Source organism: Brassica napus, chromosome C1 (assembly GCF_020379485.1).
Source record: "Brassica napus cultivar Da-Ae chromosome C1, Da-Ae, whole genome shotgun sequence".
Lineage (NCBI taxonomy): Eukaryota > Viridiplantae > Streptophyta > Magnoliopsida > Brassicales > Brassicaceae > Brassica > Brassica napus.
In genome coordinates, this window is record NC_063444.1 from 6,886,640 (window position 1) to 6,908,000 (window position 21,361).

The 21,361-nt window shown below is 35.3% G+C and overlaps 4 long non-coding RNA genes across 8 annotated transcripts; 2 read left to right on the forward strand and 2 right to left on the reverse strand.

The window, feature by feature from the left end:
* Positions 1 to 777: 777 nt before the first annotated feature.
* On the reverse strand, positions 778 to 2,889 carry LOC125580638. Its single transcript, XR_007318372.1, has 3 exons — positions 2,521 to 2,889; positions 1,955 to 2,448; positions 778 to 1,129 (listed from the first exon to the last, which is right to left on the reverse strand). It is a non-coding gene; the product is annotated as an uncharacterized LOC125580638 (long non-coding RNA).
* On the forward strand, positions 2,447 to 6,690 carry LOC125580639. Its single transcript, XR_007318373.1, has 2 exons — positions 2,447 to 2,613; positions 6,036 to 6,690. It is a non-coding gene; the product is annotated as an uncharacterized LOC125580639 (long non-coding RNA).
* Positions 6,691 to 6,830: 140 nt separating this feature from the next.
* Positions 6,831 to 13,961, reverse strand: LOC111202954. 3 transcript variants are annotated; one of them, XR_002655931.2, is made up of 5 exons: positions 13,762 to 13,961; positions 13,530 to 13,672; positions 12,274 to 12,573; positions 7,038 to 7,848; positions 6,831 to 6,967 (listed from the first exon to the last, which is right to left on the reverse strand). It is a non-coding gene; the product is annotated as an uncharacterized LOC111202954 (long non-coding RNA). The 3 variants fall into 3 exon arrangements; XR_002655929.2 differs by having other exon boundaries at positions 7,038 to 7,853; positions 13,762 to 13,960; XR_002655930.2 differs by lacking the exon at positions 7,038 to 7,848 and having other exon boundaries at positions 13,762 to 13,957.
* A 228-nt stretch (positions 13,962 to 14,189) lies between these two features.
* LOC106359467 lies at positions 14,190 to 16,455 on the forward strand. Of its 3 annotated transcripts, none has more exons than XR_007318370.1 (7): positions 14,190 to 14,752; positions 14,824 to 14,884; positions 14,962 to 15,064; positions 15,230 to 15,345; positions 15,552 to 15,918; positions 15,997 to 16,057; positions 16,197 to 16,455. It is a non-coding gene; the product is annotated as an uncharacterized LOC106359467 (long non-coding RNA). The 3 variants fall into 3 exon arrangements; XR_007318371.1 differs by having other exon boundaries at positions 16,308 to 16,455; XR_007318369.1 differs by having other exon boundaries at positions 15,997 to 16,251.
* Positions 16,456 to 21,361: the final 4,906 nt, after the last annotated feature.

The following is a 21,361-nucleotide window of genomic DNA, read 5'->3' on the forward strand; positions in this document are numbered from 1 at the left end:
TCCTCGAGATTGGTCTCGTCCTCTGCTTCGTTTTTGACCACGAGTCTCTTCTCTACCTCGTCTATCAACAATGTTAGCTTCTGAATATGAACTCGAACCTCGTTCCTTCCTGCGAACTTCTTCGTTTAGAAGGCTATCAGCGACGGTGTCCATGGTAAGCTTTCCCTCCGGTGCTGAATTGCTTAGAGTGGAAACTAGTGTGTCCCAACTCTCCGGCAGTGAACTGAGGAGTAAAAGGGCTTGCATTTCGTCTCCAACCTTCATATCAACTTTGTTGAGCTGATTTACAATCCCCTTGAAATTGTTCAAGTGCTCCATCATGCTCTGGCCATCCTTGTACTCCAACTTTACCAACCGTCGAACAAGAAGAGCTTTGTTTCGAGGTGTTTTCTTTTGAATCATGGATTCAAGTTTTGTCCACAATTCAAAAGCATTTGTGTAGGTAGAAACATGTTCAAAGAGAGATCTGTCAATGTACTTACGGATTACAGCAACCGCCTTTCGGTTTAGTATTTCCCATGTTTTGTCATCCTTTCCTTCCGGCTTCTCCTTCATGATGATGGGTTCATGCAAATCCTTACAATAAAGGTGATCTTCCATCATCGGTTTCCAATAAGAGTAGTTGTCCGTCGTGAGTTTGAACATGTCACCTTCAACGGTAACGGTAGCCTCCATCTTGAATCTCACGGGTCTTGATGTTATATTTGAACCTAGCTCTGATACCACTTGTTGGGAAAATTACCCAATATCGATGAGATGAAGATGGGATTAGACAACTAAAAGATTTAAGAAGAAGACTCTTTATAATTTTGGAAAGGGTTTACAAAGATTTTGTTTTGAGAACTCTCTCTTACAAATGTTTTCTCTCTTTGTTTTCTTGATTCTTGGATGATGTTACAAAGGGACTCTACACTCTTATTTATACTAGTGGAGGGTAACTACAAGCTAATTCTAGAGATTTCTCCATCTTCTTTTCTTAAACACTTCAACACACTTCTACACACTTCTCAATCCACACTCTTCTTCTCCTTCTAGATATTTCTTCTTCTTTGACTAAGGCTTGATTTGTTTTGGGTTTAAGGAGGGAACTCCAACGCATCTATATTTCTTTAGGCTCCCGTTTTTCCCTCTATCAGATATCAGGAAAATACATTATCTCAAAGCTAACATCGACAAATCAAAGTTATTGTAAAATCGTAATGCACTTCCTAATATAGATCTGAATATAGACACTAACATGGATCAAAAAAGAACTCCAACATAGACATAAATACCGGTTCAAATCTAGACCTATCCTAACTCTAAGTCTATAAACCAGGTTCATGCCAAAAGCATGGTTTCCTTTGATACCAAAATGCTATTCTCTACTATAAGTTTTATATAACTTTTGTGACCCCAATTTTATCAATCTTCCTAATGAATGTCTTTTCGTTAGTGGAGAAAATAGAGCTTTGAGAAACAAGGCTTATTGGTATCAGTGCACCAAGATGTATATAGTACTATTACGCTCCATCTGTTTCCTTTAATTTGTTGTTGTTTATGACTTCTTTGTTACATTAATTAAAAGAAAAGAGAAACCTAGAATCCTATGTCTCATCAGTGATCTTTAGCTCTTTGTATAATGCTTCAGGTTTCATTTGAAAATGTGCTCATCACATGGAGATTTTCTCCATGAAAGTTGCACTCCGCTGTCAATAATGGGTAGAAAGCATGAAAGCATGCGACATAAATGTGGCTCTGCCCTACATATACTCTACAAAAGTCACATGACCTGACCAAAGGGTAATCGATGAGTACACTCACCACCCGTTTAGTAAATATCTAGGAGAGGAAACGATTGTTAACTATCATATTGTAATTCTACTTAATGCCTAACGATTCTGAGTAAGTGATGCTAATAACATAATAATTACGGGTTATATAAAACTGCAAATAAGATTAACACTTTGCATACCTCTATTGCCTCGACCAGATCACGTGCATGGTTCAATTTGATGGAGACACGCTGCTGCCGCGCAGTTACAACATGTTATCAAGAACTGCTCACTTTTCTCATTAGACGTTGGTGCCTGACCTTTCTGAATGGTGGGGACAGCTTGTAGGACAGCTAGCTGGAGAGCAATAAAGACCCCTTGGATGGCAACCTGAGAAACTGGACAAGATCTCATTCTTTATATATAGACGTCATCATCATGTCAAATGAGAGGTGCCCCTATGGATATATATAATTTTTAAAATGTATATACTATGACATCACTTTCGGATAATATGATATTTGGTGAAAGCATATCGAGGCCTCATTTGGGTGTCTCCGACTGATTTATTCGTCAAGACTCAAGATTGGTAGAACCATCTCAATCGTACGTCTTCTTCAAGCCTGAAGAGAGTCCCGTGCAAAGATGTTCTATTGCGGCCGTGCCTTCCTTTGTCTTTCATCAAGTTAGATACCTAACACATGCACAGAAGTCAGGTGATTAACTCCTGAAGATAAAATCTGATCGGAAAGTTATCAAATAGTACCCAAATCTCATTCAACGTTCCGATTTCAGACCGAAGCTTCCCGACCAAATCTCATCCCACGTTGAGATCTGTAACCTGTACATATTATATGAGGTTAGCCTTCACCGAATCATATCATTTGTACGCATTGAAAATTAGTGAAACATAGGAGCAGATTTTATCTTTGGATTTTGGGGATAGTCAATTTAATTGAGAGATATCCGGTGCAGTTGTTCGAAGGGGAAGACAGCTTTTCTAAAAGTATCTTATTTTTTCCGTTCAACTGTCTTCATTTAAATCTAACTTATATTTAAAAATAAATTTTATTAAATATTGTAGATTTTACTATTTTTTTACTAATATTTAATATAGATTTGATATATATTAAATCAATTTGTATAAAACTAATAAAATGATATAAAATTGTATAATTATCAAAAATTTAGTCTAAACAATATTTATAAAATTTGTAAATATATAAAAAGCTAATGTTCTTACGATTAGATATTTAAATTTTTTAAAAATTTTAGAAAATTTTGAAAGTTTTAGTAATACAAATTGTATAATTATACAAAAATAATAATATTTCGAAATTTGAAATGTTATATATGAATATATTTATTTTATAGATGGTGTATGAGCTATTACCATATTTTAAAAAAAATTACCGAAAAGAAATATCAATATTAAATGTAATATATGAATTATTACCATATTCTAATAAATTTTCCAAAAATATAAATCAACATTAAATGAATCCATGTCATATTTTTCCGGAATCCATGTCATCAATTTTAGTAGCCATGTCATATTTGTTTTGTGAAATTGATTGTAAAGAAGACATGTGGCAAAATCACTTCTCAAATATAGTCTAGGGGATGCTTTTGTAGAACTTATTTTAATAGACGTCCTTTCGATAACAGAGGTCCTTAGAGCATCATTATTGGGGGATTCTTAGGGTGGAGTTCTTAGCGGAATATAAGAACCCGTCTCTTAACTTTTAACTAAAAAAGCTAAGAACCGATTTTTAAATAAGAGTTTTAAGAGATGCTTCTTAACTTTTTTAGTTAAAAGTTAAGAGACGGGTTCTTATATTCCGTTAACAACCCCACTCTAAGAACCCAATAATCATGCTCTTAGAGCACCTCCTAGTATGCTTACATGGATATCTAAATAAAAAATAATTAGTATTTTATTTAAGATATAATTATCTAATTAAAATTTAATTTGTTAAAAAAACAAGAATCAATTACACATGAACACATATGAAAAAAAATATGGGTGCAGAGATATTATTGACATCCTCTCCTAATTTTCTAATTTATTTCTTTTTCTAAATTGTTAAGATACTGGTAACATCTTACCGTTGGGTGCCCTTAATACAACCTTTAGGCGTGGGCATATTAACTGAAACCCGAATCCGAACCGACCCGAAAAATCCGAACCGAAAACCGAACCGAAGTTAAAAAAACCCGAATGGGTTTAGGATTCAGCCAGTCCGAATATCCGTACCCGATTGGTTATATCCGATACCCAAACCAATTATCCGACGTATTCGAATATATATATATATATATATATACTCACCCTAAACTTACATTTTCCATTCTCATTCATCTTTCCGTCTTCTCATTCTTCAACTTATATGTTCAGTACATACTTAAACTCATTTTATGACCGATTACATGTATGAATCATTATACTTTGCGATTTTGATTTATGTTTGATTACAAGTGGGATTTAAGATTTGTTTTCTCTTTGCTCTTTACACAGACATGAGCTCAAATATTCGTGATTATCCAGTTTGATTTCTGTTTGATTTGATGTCTCTTTGATTTTGATTTATGATACAAATAGAAATTACACTAATAAAAAGAATACAGACTTGTGTTCCTCAACGTAATAACAAATCAGAAAGATCATTAATCTTATATTAAGTTGTTCAATCTTCTAGCTTCAACAATATTGTTTCTGGTCTCACAAAGTCAAATCAAGGATACATAGAATTTTTTTTATTTGTTACACAGTTCGGTTATACCCGAAATAACCCAAACCTTAAAAATTCGAACCCGATCCGAAGTATAAAATAACCCGAACGGGTTATGTACCTCTCCATCCGAAAACCCAAAGCACCCGACCCGAACCCCCGAATCCGAACGGGTACCCGAACGCCTAGACCTAACAACCTTATTGGTATATTTAAAGCGGGTATCTAACAATTTAAAAATAAAATTTATTAATAAAGGAAAAAAGACAGAATTTGAGTCGGAGAAAGTTCATCTCTAAAAATATTTTTGTAGAACCCCTTTGACATACTCCATACGTTTCATATTAAGTGTCGTTGTAAAGATATTTTTCGTTATAAAATAAGTGTCGTTTTCGACTTTCAATGCAAAATTCATTAATTTTATTCAACAATTTATTTTTTCTATTTGTTGAAATATGGTTAGGTGTATATGTAATGGTGTTTTTATAGAGAAAATATACAAAATTAATTGTTTTCTTAATCTATGTGCACAAACCCAAAACGACATTTAAAATGAAACGGAAAGAGTATATCACATGATAATTGATAGTTTTCTTTTATTTTTTCAAATTTAGTGGAATAATTAAATTATTATACATAAAAGAGTATTATATTTATTTAGTTACTACATAGGGTATGTAACTAATGGAAGTGCTCTATTGTTTTAGTTCAGAACTCCGGTCTCTACCTTTTAACACACTCGTCAATAATATGTGGTGGCAGTTGCATCATTAATCATTATCAAAGTTTCTATAATTCACTAGGTAAATTGTTTCTGCTGCGAGATTTTTTTTAAGTTTTATTTTATTTATAATAAAATATTTTAAAATAAACAAATACTCTCTTTTTGGAATAACCATGGAGATTCTAAATGATTTCTAGGCCCAAAGACTAATCTCACGAAGCTTTGTATCCGAGTACGCAACTAATCCATCAATATAGCATGGTTAAGTGGCCAAAATGAATTCAATCTAAAGAAAACTTCGGCTAGAACTCATTTACCACTAGATCAAAACAACTTGGTTCAACTAGCTCATTTTCTTTGCTTAACTTCTTAAAGCTCCGATGCGTGGAAAAAATAGGTTTTGGTCCTAAGTTATATAAATGTCATATTTCTTCCCTTTTTATGTTGTTTATTTTAGTTTCAGTATTAAAAATTTAACAGTATAAACCCTTTATCAAAAAAAAGTTAACAGTATAATTCATTATATTTGAAATGGCTAAATTTGTAGTATTGTATTCTATAAAATAATTATTTATCTGTGACATTAAAATTTCATCCGATTTTGGTATCTTTAAGAATATGTTATTTTAAAGAAAAGATATGTTCAATACATATATGTATAAGATAAAAAAAATTCTTAGTAGTTTGTCTCAGTCCTTAATTCAAACTTTTCGGAATCATTGGTCATAGTTAATAAAAGGTTTGATGACATAAGATAGAAATGTATTTAGTATAGTATAGTTCTAGTTAATTAATAAGTCCTATGTAACTTGGATGGTGATGCAGGTAGACTATCGACGGGAGATCGTATGAGAGGGTGGAACATGAATGTTGATACGTCATGTGTTCTATGCCAAGAACCTTTGGAGACTGCAGATCACTTGTTCTTTAAGTGCCCTTACTCAACGCAAATTTGGGAAGCTTTAATGAAAGGGGTGATGGAGAGTCAATTCACTATGGAGTGGGAAAGGATAATTACATTCCTCAGGGAAAGTTCAAATTGGAGCAAGGTTAAACTCTTTGTATCTAGATACATACTACAATTGACAGTTCATGCTACATGGATGGAACGAAACCGAAGGAAACACAATGAGCTTCCATCCCCAAGTGTGGTCTTGATCAAGAGATTGGACAAGAACATGAGAAACAGATTCACCATTTTGCAAAGAAGAGGAGATAAGGAGTTGGCTGAAGGAATGACATTTTGGTTTGGCTCTAGATAGCTTTGAGATACTCTTGAGTCCATAGATTAAAAAAGGGAGGAGAGTTTATAATTTTCAGCTTTGGTCACACATGATGTAAAACAGTCTTTTTTCTTTGAATTAAATTAACATTCAATTCAAAAAAAAAACTATACAAACAGATAGACAAAATTTTGATATGTTTTCATTATAAAGTAATAAAAAGAAGAGAAGTTTCCAACATCTCTTGATTTGTCTGATTTATTCCAGTGTTTGAACTTTATCCTCTCCCACCACTTAGCACATTCCGGATTCTGTTATCGTACGTGATTTTCTTCTCAGTTTTTTTTGTTTTATTAGTTTTTTTTAATTCGAATGTAGATGATTTTTCTTAACGAAGAGCATGAAAATATAAGTTTATTTATCTCGAAGATTGTTGAAGATTTATTTGTAAATCACATCCTTGATTGTTGGCCTTGTTGATTTTCCTTATGCAGATTTTCCCAAGCTGCTATTTTCGCTTCCTCTCTTTGCAATCTGCAAAATTTATAACAAAGAAAACCATTAATGATCGACGAAGAAAAAAATAAAAATAAAATCAATGTACGTTTGATTATCACTGAAAGTGTTATGGCTGTTCTGAGATATCCTAATTCCCAAGAAGAAGAAGTAGAAGCTTCGGAGTTGTCTTCATTTTCAAGTTATTCTCGCATGAAAACCCTAGAAACATATCATCTTCACTTTATCCATTTGAACTTTCCTCCCCTCACATCAACAAATATTTTCTCTCGAATTGTCTCAATCACAGAACCAACCAAGGGAGGAGATGAATAGATAAGCTCTTGAGGAGACTTGTGATTATTATTTGAGTTAATTAGGTCAAAATCCTCAAAAAAATTGAAATTAGCAAAATACCTAAAACAAAAATATTGTGTGGGTGATTTTTACCAAAAAAAAAATATTGTGGGGGGGTTTGTTTTTCTCTGTGTCAAAGCAAATTACTTTAGTGTCCGTAAGCTATGTTCAGGTCAATTTATAGACGACAATTATAGTTGTTTGAAGGATTTTAAAAAATATTAAAAAGATTTGGTTAAGAATTTCTTTTGTCTAAAAAAATCAAAAAGAAAAAAAATGTAAAACGCTCTCAGACAATGTTCTCAAGGAGTTACAGAGGATTTTTCCCAATCCACCTTTTCACCACATATTCAAAATTTGAATCTCGTCTTCCTCTTTTACCATGTCTGAGGCGACAGATCATCTTGCCGTTTTTTCTCTCTTATTTGTTGGTGATGTCGTCGAACTTTCTTTTGGATCTGAGAAACCAAAGACGCACCTCCGCTCATTTGCTGTGCCTCCGCTTCTTTGCAGCGGGCCTTCGTTTCTCTTCAGCGCCTCCATCTCCCTTCCGTGACTCCGTGCTTCTCTTCAGCACAAAAGAATCACAAAATTAGGCATGGGCATAATATCCATAACCCGAAATCCGAACCGAACCCGAACTGAAAAACCCGATCCGTATCCGGTCCGAAATGTAAAAAGTATCTGAATGAGTCTTGTAAGGTGGTACAAAACATATCCGAACCCGAAGTGTTATTAACCGAACCCGAACGGGTAACCCAAAAAACCGAAAAACCCAAAAAATCCGAAAAGATATCCGAAGAAACCGATCCGAATGTCCAAAATAATATACAATATAATTATATGAAACATGAATATATACTTCAAATATTCAATTTCATATTTATTTGATATGTTATCTACCAATAAGTATTTAAAATATAAATAAATATCTTAAATACTTAATTATATATAAATAAATATATATTTCTTATGTTTTACTTTTAAATTTTAGATTTTATTTCGGGTATATCCGAACCGATCCAATATAACCCGAATCCGAATGATATATGATTACTTTATGGGTTCTATGATATGATACAAAACCGACCCGGACCCGATGTGTTATATCTGAACCCGACCCGTACTTGCAAACTTACTAGAATGGGACCTATGAGGTGTTATAAAAAAAGAACCGAAATCCAAAAAACTCGATCAGAACGCCAACGGGTACCCGAACGCCCATGCCTACACAAAATAGTTCAACCTTGGAAGCAAATAACGGTTACTAGAAAAGTTAGCCACAAATAAACCACTTTATTTTTTCCTTTTCGAAGCCTAATAGTCGGCTAAGTATATGAAAATAAGGGAAACTTTTATAATGTTATGGTTAGTAGATGTGCAGTTTACAATGGTTATAAAAATAGTTTGAATTGTTTCTTACTTTACTGGCATGATAATAAATTGTTTAGACAGAAAATAAAATGTGATCAAATTTTTAATGTATACGATCAAATTTCAACTGTGGTGTGAATATTACTGTTTAATGAGAATACATTCATGTTTTATGATTAGGTGTTGCGGTGTCTAGCAATCAAGACCATGTCCTTCCTCTGGATGCGATCGCTACAGGTGATGCACCATGCTTAAAACGTGCATGTCTACCTTGTGGAGGTGGTGAGCACCAAACCATGGAGAACATAAACACAGGTGAGATGTTAACAACTGCTCGAGCGTCGCTGAAGTTTACTTTGGCATGCAGAGAAGTGGAAAAAAATGTAGTGAAGTCAAAGGTTGGGGAGACATCATCGTAAGGCAGCAACACCCATGGTGGGTGTTGAGTGGAATCAACCATTAGTGATTGGGTCTTGTATTATGCTATGGAAGCTTAGGATCTATTTTCTAAATGTCTACGAATTTTTGTAAAACGGGTAACATAAAATTTAGCCAGGGGTAGTTAGTTTTTGGATGGTTAAAAATTTGGGTAACCGTTTATAGAAACAATTAGCCGAATGTAAGGAAGTTAACCTGTTTAAATGATACGAAGATCTAATGTAAGGAATTTAAAGTTTAGCCAGGAGTAGTAAATTTTTGGATGGATAAACTTTTGAATAACTGTTTGTAGAAACAATTAGCGGCATTTAAGAAGTTAGCTTGTTTTATAAGAGCATCTCCAATGTATTACCCCATTTTTTACTCCAAAATGGTGCAACACCAAAATGGAGTAAGGTTTTACTCCAATGTATTACTCCATTTTCTACTCCAAAAATAATATTTTTTAAATGATTTCATTTTTATTTTATCAATAATTGCAAATAATATCTTATACTTATAAAAATTTACCAATTAACCCCAACTATTTTATGTTTATAAATAATTAAAACATAAATTATTTGAATTAAATATTTATTATTAAAAAGTACAAGAAATCATTAAAAAGACAACATATATGTGGGTTCAACAATGAGCATTAGAATATTTTTCCCACAAATGATCAACTAATGCATTTCGTAATGAAAAATGAGCTTCTTTATCTTTGATATTCCTAAATCGAGCAAGAAAATTTTGAAATCGGACATTTTCATCTTCTGCAATTTTGATATCCGGAGGTGGAGCTTCTCTTCCAAGTTCAATTGGTGCATCGAGTTCACGCTCATCTTCAATTATCATGTTATGTAAAATTATACATGTAGTCATAATGTCATGTAACACATTTTTTTTTTCCAAAAACGAACAGGTCATTTGACAATGGCGAAGCGCGACTGTAGAACTCCAAATGCACGTCCAACATCTTTCCTGCATGCTTCTTGTTGCGTTGCAAAATATTTATTTTTTGGACTTCTTGGCTCTTGAATAGTTTGTACTATGGTCGACCATTTTGGATAAATACCATCCGCTAAATAGTAACCCATATAATATTCTTTTTCTTGAATAAAATAATGAGCAGGAGGAGCAATACCTTGAGCAAGATTGGAAAAAAGATGAGAAGAGTCCAACACGTTGATATCGTTATTAGTGCCTGACATTCCGAAATATGCATGCCATATCCAAAGATCATAATCTGCGACAGCTTCAAGAATTATAGTTGGTGATCCACTACGACCCGCATATTGTCCCGCCCAACCGGTAGGACAATTCTTCCACTTCCAATGCATGCAATCTAAACTGCCAAGCATTCCAGGAAATCCTCGGTTTTCACCAATATAAAGAAGTCTAGCAATATCACTAGACGTTGGTGACCGTAGGTATTTTTCTGAAAATATATTGACGATGGCTCGATTTTCTGAATATATTATTTTCATGTTATTGTATCATTTTAAATATTATTTAAGTAAGAAATAAAAACATTAAAGATTCAAAGGACCATTTTATAAATAAAAAAAGTTCAACTCCAAAATGGAGTAATGGCTAGGGTTACTCCATTGGGGTTGGAGAAGATTTTACTCCATAATGATGTTTGGAGTTGAAAATGGAGTAGGGTTGGAGATGCCCTAATATGAAGTTATAATGTAAGAGCTTTTGCTTGTATGTTTGGTATGAATTAATCAGAATTTGGTAAATAAGCCCATACGTATATGTTTATCAGACGCTGTGGGACATGTGTATCATCTACCACCATTTTTATCTATAATCTTTACATATAAAAGAAGCATTGTATCTCTCCTGGGCATGCCAGCTCGGATGCCACGTCGGAAATAGGAGCTCCCTCGCGCTGCCACGTCGGATCCGCACCGTTTCACTAAAGTTTCAGTCTGAACGGGCTTCACGCGCTAACCAGAGGATTCTTCTTCGCGAGGCCCATCTGCACAGATCTTCTACGGAAAACCCTAATCAGGTGCTCCCTTCCTGATCTTCATTCGTCTTCTATCGGCACAGCGATCGTCCATAATCTGTAACGGTTATGCTTTTAGTCGTCTTTAATCGTCTTTAATTCCTACCCCACTCAAATCGACCTCTTGAGCCGTTCATCGAATCTTCTCACCGCGATCCCACTCTTCTTTAGAAGGCAAACATTTGTAGTTTCTATCATACAAATGCAGATTATCAAAGGCTTTACGAAACTTGAGAGCTCTCACCAACATCTCATAAGTGGAGTTCCACCGTGTGTCCACATCCAAAGACAAACCAGCACTGCTCTCAATACCAGCCCTCTCAACACACGTAGCAAAAGAATCCTTCCTTGAATCAGAAGCTTTCACATACTTAACGCTCTCCCTAATGTTCACCAAAAGACTAGAACCCAACTCTAACCCTTTCTTGACAATCAGATTCAAAATGTGGGCGCAACACCTTACATGGAGGAACTTTTCATCGCACAACAAGCCATTCCCACTCTGCAGACGATGAGTAAGGATCTTTTACATGTTGTCATTAGCAGAGGCGTTATCTAAGGTGAGGGAAAACACTCTTCTATCTAACCCCAACTCCTTTAGGATATCAAAAATCTTCTTGGCTATTGCTTCACCGGTATGTGGAGGTTTGACATCACAAAATGCAAGGATGTGACTATGTAGCTTCCACTTCTCGTCAATATAATGAGCAGTCAGACATATGTAACCCCTAACTTGGCTACGACTCGTCCATAGATCAGAAGTGAAACTCATTCTACCCTGGTAACTTGCAAACATTTCTTTCAGCTTAAGCTTCTCTATTTCATATCTCTTGTACACCTCCCTACTTGCGGTTTGTCTACACATATGCTCACACTCTGGATTAAGATACTTATCTCTCTCTCTAACCTTTTCATACTCCACATAACAAAAAGGAAGATCATGATAAATAATAATCTCAGACACCATTTCCTTATCAACTTTTGGATCATATTCAACAACTTGGGTTTCTGGTTTTTCTGGACAAGAGCGTGAATGGCGGTTCATTGTTGAAGTTCCATGATTCCTATCTATGACTAACTTAATACCGCAGTAGTGACACTTAGCCCTTTCTTTACCATCATACTCTACGCCTACCGATGTAAAGTGTAGCCAACACTTAGAAGTTTTTTTACGTACCTGTGTAGGCCGTTTAGCTCTTGGAGCTTGTGGAGCTAGTGAAGATCGTGAAGCTCGTGAAGCTTGTGGAGCTCGTGGAGATCGTGAAGCTCGTGGAGATCGTGGAGATCGTGGAGCTCGTGGGGATCGTGGAGATCGTGTGTATCTCTTTGGACGTTGAGTATGTGTTGACTGAGCAGGTTCATTGATCATGTTCCTCTTCATGGGAGTCTTCATCTTCATTATACTCCAAATCCATCAATTCGTTTTCTGCCTCAAGAACAGCCATTCTTTGTATTGTTTGTGAGTCCATGCTGCAGCCTGCAACAAAATATAAACAAACAGTCAATCATGGAAGTTCAAACAAAGCTACAGACTATTTCAAACAAGTGCTTAGTTGACTAACAACAAGTTGTGTATGACACAAAAAAGTGGTTACTTCACATTAGTTTTGTTAATTTAGTAATTTAAACTAAGTTAGGTGCATCTTATCATAAAATGTAAAAAGAAGAAAAAGATGTTGGCAATTGATATGTTAAAAGAAGAGTATAACATAAAAGAGGGCAACACCATTGCAACAATATTAATCATTGACAATTCATAGTATCGTATCCTCGAGACTTAGAAAAAAACATAAACATCTTACAAAAGAGTTTAAAGTTTAAACATAAGAAAAAGTAAAAAAAAAAGAAAAGACTAAAGCGCATAATGGCATCTTATCAGAAATATAATATGTTGAAAGCAAAAATATATATGAGTTTCAGACCAAAACCGATTGGCAGCTTGAGAGCTTATATGACTTGTGGACTAAATCCAAAATAACATTGCACCAATCGATCTTCCCCCACAAGGGCCACAACATATTACCTGATGGAGTCAAACAACATATTAAATCTAAGCTAATCACCGCACACCAAATACTCTTATGTTCCCTCTGCCTATTCCACTGATACCATATAATGACCAGCTTCCCACCATGGTAAACTAACTGAATCGTTCTGGAATTTTTAGATAACTGGAGATTCACAGTGATATGGTGTTGCTTATTTGGATACAGACGGAAGAAAAATTCAAGAAGGCTGTTGGATCAAGCAACTAAATCTTGCAGAGGAAAATAAAAAAAGCCATTAAAGAAGTGACAAAGTGTTGACAAACAGCAAGTTCACACAGACAGCAAGATACAATCTCAGACAGCAAGATACTAACCCACAAACCCATAAGCAAAAGATCTCAGCATATTATGCTAGCTAAGAACAGAGAACATTTTTCGAATGTACCTGTTTACAAAATGGTATGCTTGCTGGATTGTGACCGTGAGTGATGGCTTGTTGTGACCGTAGGATCTTTTCTTTGGTATGATCTGCAGACGATGAGAACCAAAAGAAAAGATCTGTGACCGTGAGTGATGACTGTTACTTCCCTGAAGCAGATAGAAGAGTATACTCAATCAATCAACAAGCATCATACTAACATCATAAAGATCAAAACATCAGACTCAGATTTACAAACCCGATGAACCAGATGAGTTCGCCGTCAGCGAGATGAGAGATTGAGAGGGTGGGAGACGATTGCGTTCGTTGTGACGGTGAGAGGCAATTTGGTTCGTCGTCAGCGAGAGATGAGATAGTGAGAGGCGATTGGGATCTCGTTTCTGAATCGAAGAAGCAGCAAAGAGATGGTGACTGCAAGTCTGCAACGTCGTTTAGTTAACTTTTGTTTTCTTCTTAAAAAAAATGACGGGCTTAGGGTTAACCCTTGTTTCATTTTAGACGGCCCTGATTTAACCCAAACAAATAATAACGGGTTTAGGGTTAGAAAATCAGAGGCGGGCTGGGCTAACCCTATTGGGAAAAGCCCATTTTAACAACCCTAATAACCACAGGTTGACACTGGTCCAATCCTAAAATCCTAAAATCCTAAGCGTTATTCATCGTCGGTGTATGTGCGTCCTTGCAATGTCGTTTCGATCGAAGTTCAGTGCACCTCCTCTTTACCCATGGAAGCGTAACGGACTGTCTACGACTTCCACTAACTCGCATTCAAGAAGACGATCGAATCTGAATCTATAATTAAGGATGTATGCTTTGGTGAAATCTCATTCTGAAAAATAATAATTTGATAACATGATTTTGTCTATAGAATTTTGCGAAATAGAGCAGCCAAGAGAATCCTCCAGCTAGAACCTATCGATCTGCGATGTTCTCGGCTGTTATGAAGCCTTTACTCTCTCCATCACCGTTGCTGTTTCGCCTTCCCCCTTTCTTCTTCTTCATATTCTCTCTCACTCAGTTACAAAAAAAATATATATTCTCTCTCACTCTTCTTTCACATCTTTCCCTTATCCTCCTCTCCCTTTCATTCCCTTCACCTATTAAGCCTCTCATTTCCTCTCGCCGTAACTACAGTCGCCACAGCCTCTCTCCGACCACTACCTCTCATGTCCCGTTCCTGAGAAGCCTCTTAGTGTAGCCGTCCTACCTACCTCAAAATCTGGTTCCAAGTATGTGTCTGCTTCTTCATCTCATGTCTCTGTCTAGAAATATGTGTCTGTGATGTTTCTGTGTTCTGTAGGAAGGCTTTGAAGTGCCCCTGGGAATATGATTTGAAGTATGCAACACATGTCTGTGTGCAGGTAGGTTCATAATTTATATACTTCACTGGAATATATGTTTACTGCTTATTCAAACGGTTTATACCTTTTCTATTTAGAGCAATGAAAGGGAGGATCTTTACTGCTTCTTGTCGTGCCATTTTACAAGTTGATGTAACATTGGAGGTTGTGCATTTAACTGATGAATACTGGGAAAGAGTTGTAAGTTATTTTCGTTTCACTGCTTCTTTTTAGAGTAGCCTATTTTTTTTTTAAGGGTTCTGACTGTTTTTTTCGATTATAAGTTACATTATTAGAAGTACCGTTGTGGGCATACACCTATTCCGGATGTTCTGTGTAATACCAGATATTGATATTGATTTTTAGGGGCATTCATGGATGCAATCATTGAAATGGAGTATGATTAAATAGCTTCAGGTCTTTATGCTAAAGTTGTCCATCCTCCTGATGGTCCATCTGTTTTGGAACTCTCACAAGACATGGTACTTCAACACACACTCAGGACTTAAATCTGCCTTTATTTTCTGATGAGCATGCTTAACTTTTTTTCCCGTACTACAGAGGATGTCACTTGCTAGGTGTAATGTTTGCATTATTGTTATAGGCTACTAATGCTTCTTCAGTACATTGCTTTGGCTTTTAGCATCTCTACCACTTAATCTCTGCATTGTTCTATTTTTATTCTCAGGTGCAATATCAGACCTACTTCCTCTCGCATCTCTCTCAGTCCCAGCTTAAGCAACAATTTCCTTTGATGACCAGTTGTCATTACATAAATAATATTAAGTTACAGCTTTTAGCTTCTGGTAATGGACATCATCTCAAGCATGAAAACTACCCAGGTTGAGCAGAAACATTCGAGGCCATTCTCAGCTTAAAGCTATTTCAGAGCAACTTGCTTTAGCAAAGCATATGGGGTTCTTCAGGTGTCTCTACCTGCAAATGTCCAAACTGAAATCGAGCTGATTGGAGAGATACTGAGTTCTTCTATAAGCTGCCATCACTGCAAAAATCACTAATAGCTCCAGTGACATAAGAGACGTTCTCAATTCCGTGTAAGAACAACCCATCTGTTACGGAATCCTTATGGTAAATCTTGAAAACAGTGTAACAGGTCATATTCTTTATTGCAGAAGGGTGGCACTTAACACAGTTTCAATCCTTATGCTTACCTCTTGACAATTCTTGGTCTCGGTAAGTCACAAATCTACATCTTTTGTAATGTTTTTAAGTTTTGAAAGATGAGCTTCTGTATAACTCCTGCAATCTACCATTACATGTTTCTCAACTGTATGTATAACTCATGATCTTATCTAATCATCTACTCTTGCAGTTTCTTCAATTTTTGGGATACAATGTCATTGTCTACACGAATAATAACCCTCGAATGATCTTTGTGTACTTTTATAAGTAAAAACTATTTGAATCTTTTCCTCTTCCGCAGCCATGTGATTCTTGGATGGATTTTGGTGACTGATGATTCTGGTACATTCATCTTGAGCGGAGCATTCCTTCTGTTACAAAAATATGTCTCATGATTCTTCATAAACTTCTTTTTTATCGTTCAAATTTTTAGTGTGTTTGTTTGAGCAGTAGTGAAACTGCAGGCACATGTGTAGCAATGAGTGCATGAGTAGAGAGACCCATAAGCAACACATCTCTAGACGAGATCTTTCCTTGCCCAGACAATGCTATAGCTTAGAAAATAACCGAAGTGCTTATAAATTTGGAGCCATGACCATGCATCCTCTGCTCACGTGACATAATAAATTTATACATTCTTCAAACCATGACCTGCAAGTATATATATTAGCAAGACCCAAACTTTTCAGTAATAGCCCAACAGTCATACTCTACCTTTATCGCCTCGGTCAAACGCCCACAATTTGCATACTAATCTAACTATTTATAACCAAACAAATCATGCAAGCTCATACAACATCAACACAAGCTCATGCAACATTAATAAAACAAACAAAAAAAAAAAATTACTGCACAGATTCTGGCTTCCAATCTTAAAACCTCCAACAGCACGAACATCATTGAAAGTCTACGGGATTTTTAAAATATGTTAGGGCATCTCCATCCCAACTCCATTTTTTCCTCTAAAATGGAGTAAAAGTGGATATGGAGTAAGGAATGCTCCAACCCAACTTCATATCTCACTCCATAATGAAATTTACTCCATAAATGGAGTAGTTTATTTTTTGTTTGTTCATCACTTCATAATGGAGTGGGAAATGGAGTAGGGTTGGAGCAATTTTACTCCATTTTCACTTTTACTCCATTTTGAAGGAAAAAATGGAGTTTTACATTGGAGATGCTCTTAGCCGAGCACTTCTCTAATTCAAACTGTGCTTACAAAAAAAAACCACCAGCATTATTATATACAGTATATAAGTTTAGTGGGATACAATGATAAAATTCCACCAGTTTCCGCTTATCTATTTGAAATCATTTTAGCTGTAATGAATAAGTTATTTCTTTTACATCGTGTAACTAGGTGTTTCTAATTATTTACTAATACATATATTTTTAATTTTAAATAGAACATCAAATTATTTATATATGACAAATTTTCTAACAAAATAAATCATTTAAAACAGTGAATATTCTATTTTATAATATGAAATCAAACCACATCTAGAATTCAAGTAACCTTTTAAAACTTCATTATAACATAAATACCAAAACAAACAACTGTTTCTAATAGTAATTATTAAGATTGTCCAAAACAACTATAATAACTTTGACAGAGAGTTTTTCTAAATTAAAACTTCATTTTCCACTATTTATAAACACTCACAGAAAAAATAGTATTTAGAAAAGTCGATCTCATTATCTTTTGATCGAATCCGATTGATTTATGTATTTTATAGTATTATAAAACTGAAAACACTGTAAAAACTTACAATTCAAGATTAAAATATCAAAAAGTATTAAAATTCGATTATTTTTAGTTATATAGTTAAAATTTGGTGTATACAACATAATCATATTTACACTCAACTTACCATAAAAAGGAAATTGACACAAAATTATATATTTTTATAAAATCTGATCCATCAAATCCCGCCCGTAGGGCGGGCCTTTCCTAGTACATTTATAAAGTGATGTTATCCAGCTAACAACGAGTATACAATCTAACCCTCCATTACTTTTGGATTTGTTACAATGCACCAAAATAGCCGTCTAACATCACTTACATTACAATTTTCTTATTTATAATCCGTTTAAATAAAATGATATCTGTATATGTACTGATTCTGCCAATTAGCCGTATACATAAAATAATATTTGGCTGAAATTTATATTATCTAGAAAAATATGTAATTATTTATCCAACAAGAGCAATAACTATCAGAACAATCACTTTTGTTAGATCTCTTTTTAATCCACTTTCTTCTTCAACCTCTTCACAACTCTTCGGCAATGGAGGATTCGAACCAATTTCATTTCTCTAACATACTTCGCTCTCGATTTTATTCTTGCGAAAAAAATTGAACACTTATGTCACAAACTCTGCTTCTTCTCCAGCTACATCTATCTCTAGTCAATTTCAAAGAGCTTTCCGAATTGAGACTCTTTAATAGAAGCGACTTCGTGTTCATCGAGGGCGTTTAGAATTTTTCTTATACACAAGGGTTTGTGATAAGGGGTAACCCTCACGCCAAGAGGTTCGTCGCCAATGGCGAACATCCTAGGAGGAAATGGAGGATGAGGGATTACACCGGTGCTAGGAGCCATAGACTGGTGGTTAGGAATGAGAGAACTAAGAAATTGATACTGTTAATTGATAATGGAAACAACAAACAGAAAAAGACCTTATTATAAAGGAGTAAGAAAGAGGTTTCGAGATAAATTTTATTTTACGGGGAAGGAATACGAAAATAATAGGGTTTTCTGCAAAAAAACCTCAATGTGGTTTTCTTTTTACAATTTAATCCGCAAACTCAAAAACTCACGGGTCAACTCTCCAAGTGCCAGTCAAACTGCCATATAACTATCGACCGTATATATGTGTATTGTTGTAAATGAAGTGTTGGGGAAATACTTCTGTTATTATTACTGTCGACCAGAAGGTCCATATATATACAAGGTATTAGACCGTCATAAGGTCATGTTTATCCTAACAAGATAAGGATAAGGATAAACACTATGTTACAGATATACATGGAATATATACTAGATAAACACATAGTCTCTGGTTGTCTTTATCATGTCCCGGATTGGGCCTGCAGTACGGGCTGGTCCATGGTCGATCATCATTTGGTTTATAACACTCCCCCTTGATCGACACATCCGGTACAGGTTCGTTGCATGCTTAATGTTGCCTCATTAAAACCTCTCCTGAAAAACCCCAAAACCAATGTGGCAAAATGGGAAACCAAGGACAGGAAAAAGAGTACAACACATGAACTCCCCCAGATGAATGCATCACTGTAGTAGACGCATTCCCATCTGGTATCCGAGTCTTCTTGAACGTTGAAGTTGCCTATGACTTGGTGAAGATGATCAGCTGGATTCTCCTTGAATGAACTTGTAAGTCTTGGATGAACTGATGGTGCTTCAAACGGTGCTCGGATGGACTTTATAATCTGCAATAAAACTTTACTTGCAGGTCCTTTTTCATGTCCCACAGATTCTCTTTGGTTATATGGCTTTCCCAAAACGTGGACATTCAATATATATTGAGTCATAGACCCAGAACACATACGAACAACTTTACTTCATATCTTTCGTTCATTCGGACTTATATCTCTTCGTATGTGCCAATGGCTTTATCCATTGTAACCAATCATTCTTTATTTTCTTTTGTCGATCCATGTTGAGCTATAGACCTTGTCTATATTCGTTCATAATCATGAGTGTCTAAGGTCATACCATCAATAATTATTTGCTGCAATGAAACTCATCACACAATGAATTCGCAGTCATACACTCATGTCCTTTGTACATGGTTATCGATCTTTTCTTGCTTTAGCAATGCTTATAATCATTAAGCCACGACCAGACATCCTTCTGGTCACTATCCTGGTTTATGGTTCTCACTTAGGCGTGCTGACACACACACACACGGCTATGATTTTTCTACAGACTTTCCATATGTAAAACATAGCCTGTTTAATCAATCGATAACTTGTATCATTGAACCTTTGAACCATTAAACCTTTTTCTCTCAGTTGGTCTTTATTATGATCACAAGGAATTATAATATTTTCTGTATGGACTGACTGTACTAAGTAAATACTTAGTCTTTCATATTACTTACAGCTGCTGTATATTACAATCCATAAACAACTTAGGAACAAAGCTTGTTCTATGAGAATTTCTTTCTCATATTTCTATGGTACGTTGATACCTTTATCCAGTGATCCATTTGCTGCTTACTACACCATTATTTCTTTAGTAAATATCCAGACAAAATTAAACTTGATTTTCTGTAGTAGCATCCACCATATAGGAGCATATCTCTTTATAAATTGTTCTTGGTCCTTGTGAGTATCCTTGTGTAATCAAGCTATACTTGAACGTTATTTAGAAGGAACATGGACACACTATACCATGTGGTCATGTCCTTTAATCTCACGAAATTTCTTATCTCACAAGATCCATTCACTGGTTTCTTTCTTAGATGGCTTTTCTGTATGTACATGGTTACTACGCCCATCTGTCTTATAATTACTTTGAATTCTTTGAACACCCCACGTCCCTATATAGGTTTTATGAGTACTCTATGTGGGTTCATGATCCTCAGGTTATATCCTTCAAATCCCAAGTACTACAATCTTTTATGAGCTCTTATGTATGTAAATACATCTTTGGTGTTAACACTCTTTATCTTTAGTTTCATACTGTTCCAGACATGATCTAATTAGATTTTGAGATCTTATTATCCAAGACCTTTATACCTTGCAGTTTGGCGTCCCAAACTACATGGTCTGGTACCTTAGATGTGTGGTTGCGCAACCTTATTTCTCTGTCTGAACTGGTTTCTCTTATGAACTCGGATTTGTACGATTCTGAGCACCTTTCATTACTTTCCGAGGTTCCTTATTATTTGGAACTTATTTGTCTATCTCTAATAGACATTGTAGCAACTTGATTGTGTCTCTTAGACATCAAATTCGTGGTGCTTAAGCTGGTATGACATAGTCATTTTTTTCTTTTCGGGTCAGTGTGTCTGGCATATATTTCTGCTAGCTTTTATATCTTTTGATCATATTCTTTTAGAACGTCTAGATCATAATATTTGGTCTGAGGATCTTGCCAAGACAACTATGGTTAATACCATTATATTTCTCTTTTAGTCTTTACTCTTTATCAGCCTGATAACTTTCTCCTTTCAAAGTTGGATAATCAGATTACTATCTTTTGTAATCTGTGTTCTTGGCCACTTGATTAAATCATCCATGTTTGGCACAAGATACATTATAGTTTCGTGGAGGAAGTCTTATTTATCTAATATATATTCCCAATCCTCATCTGAGGTTAGCA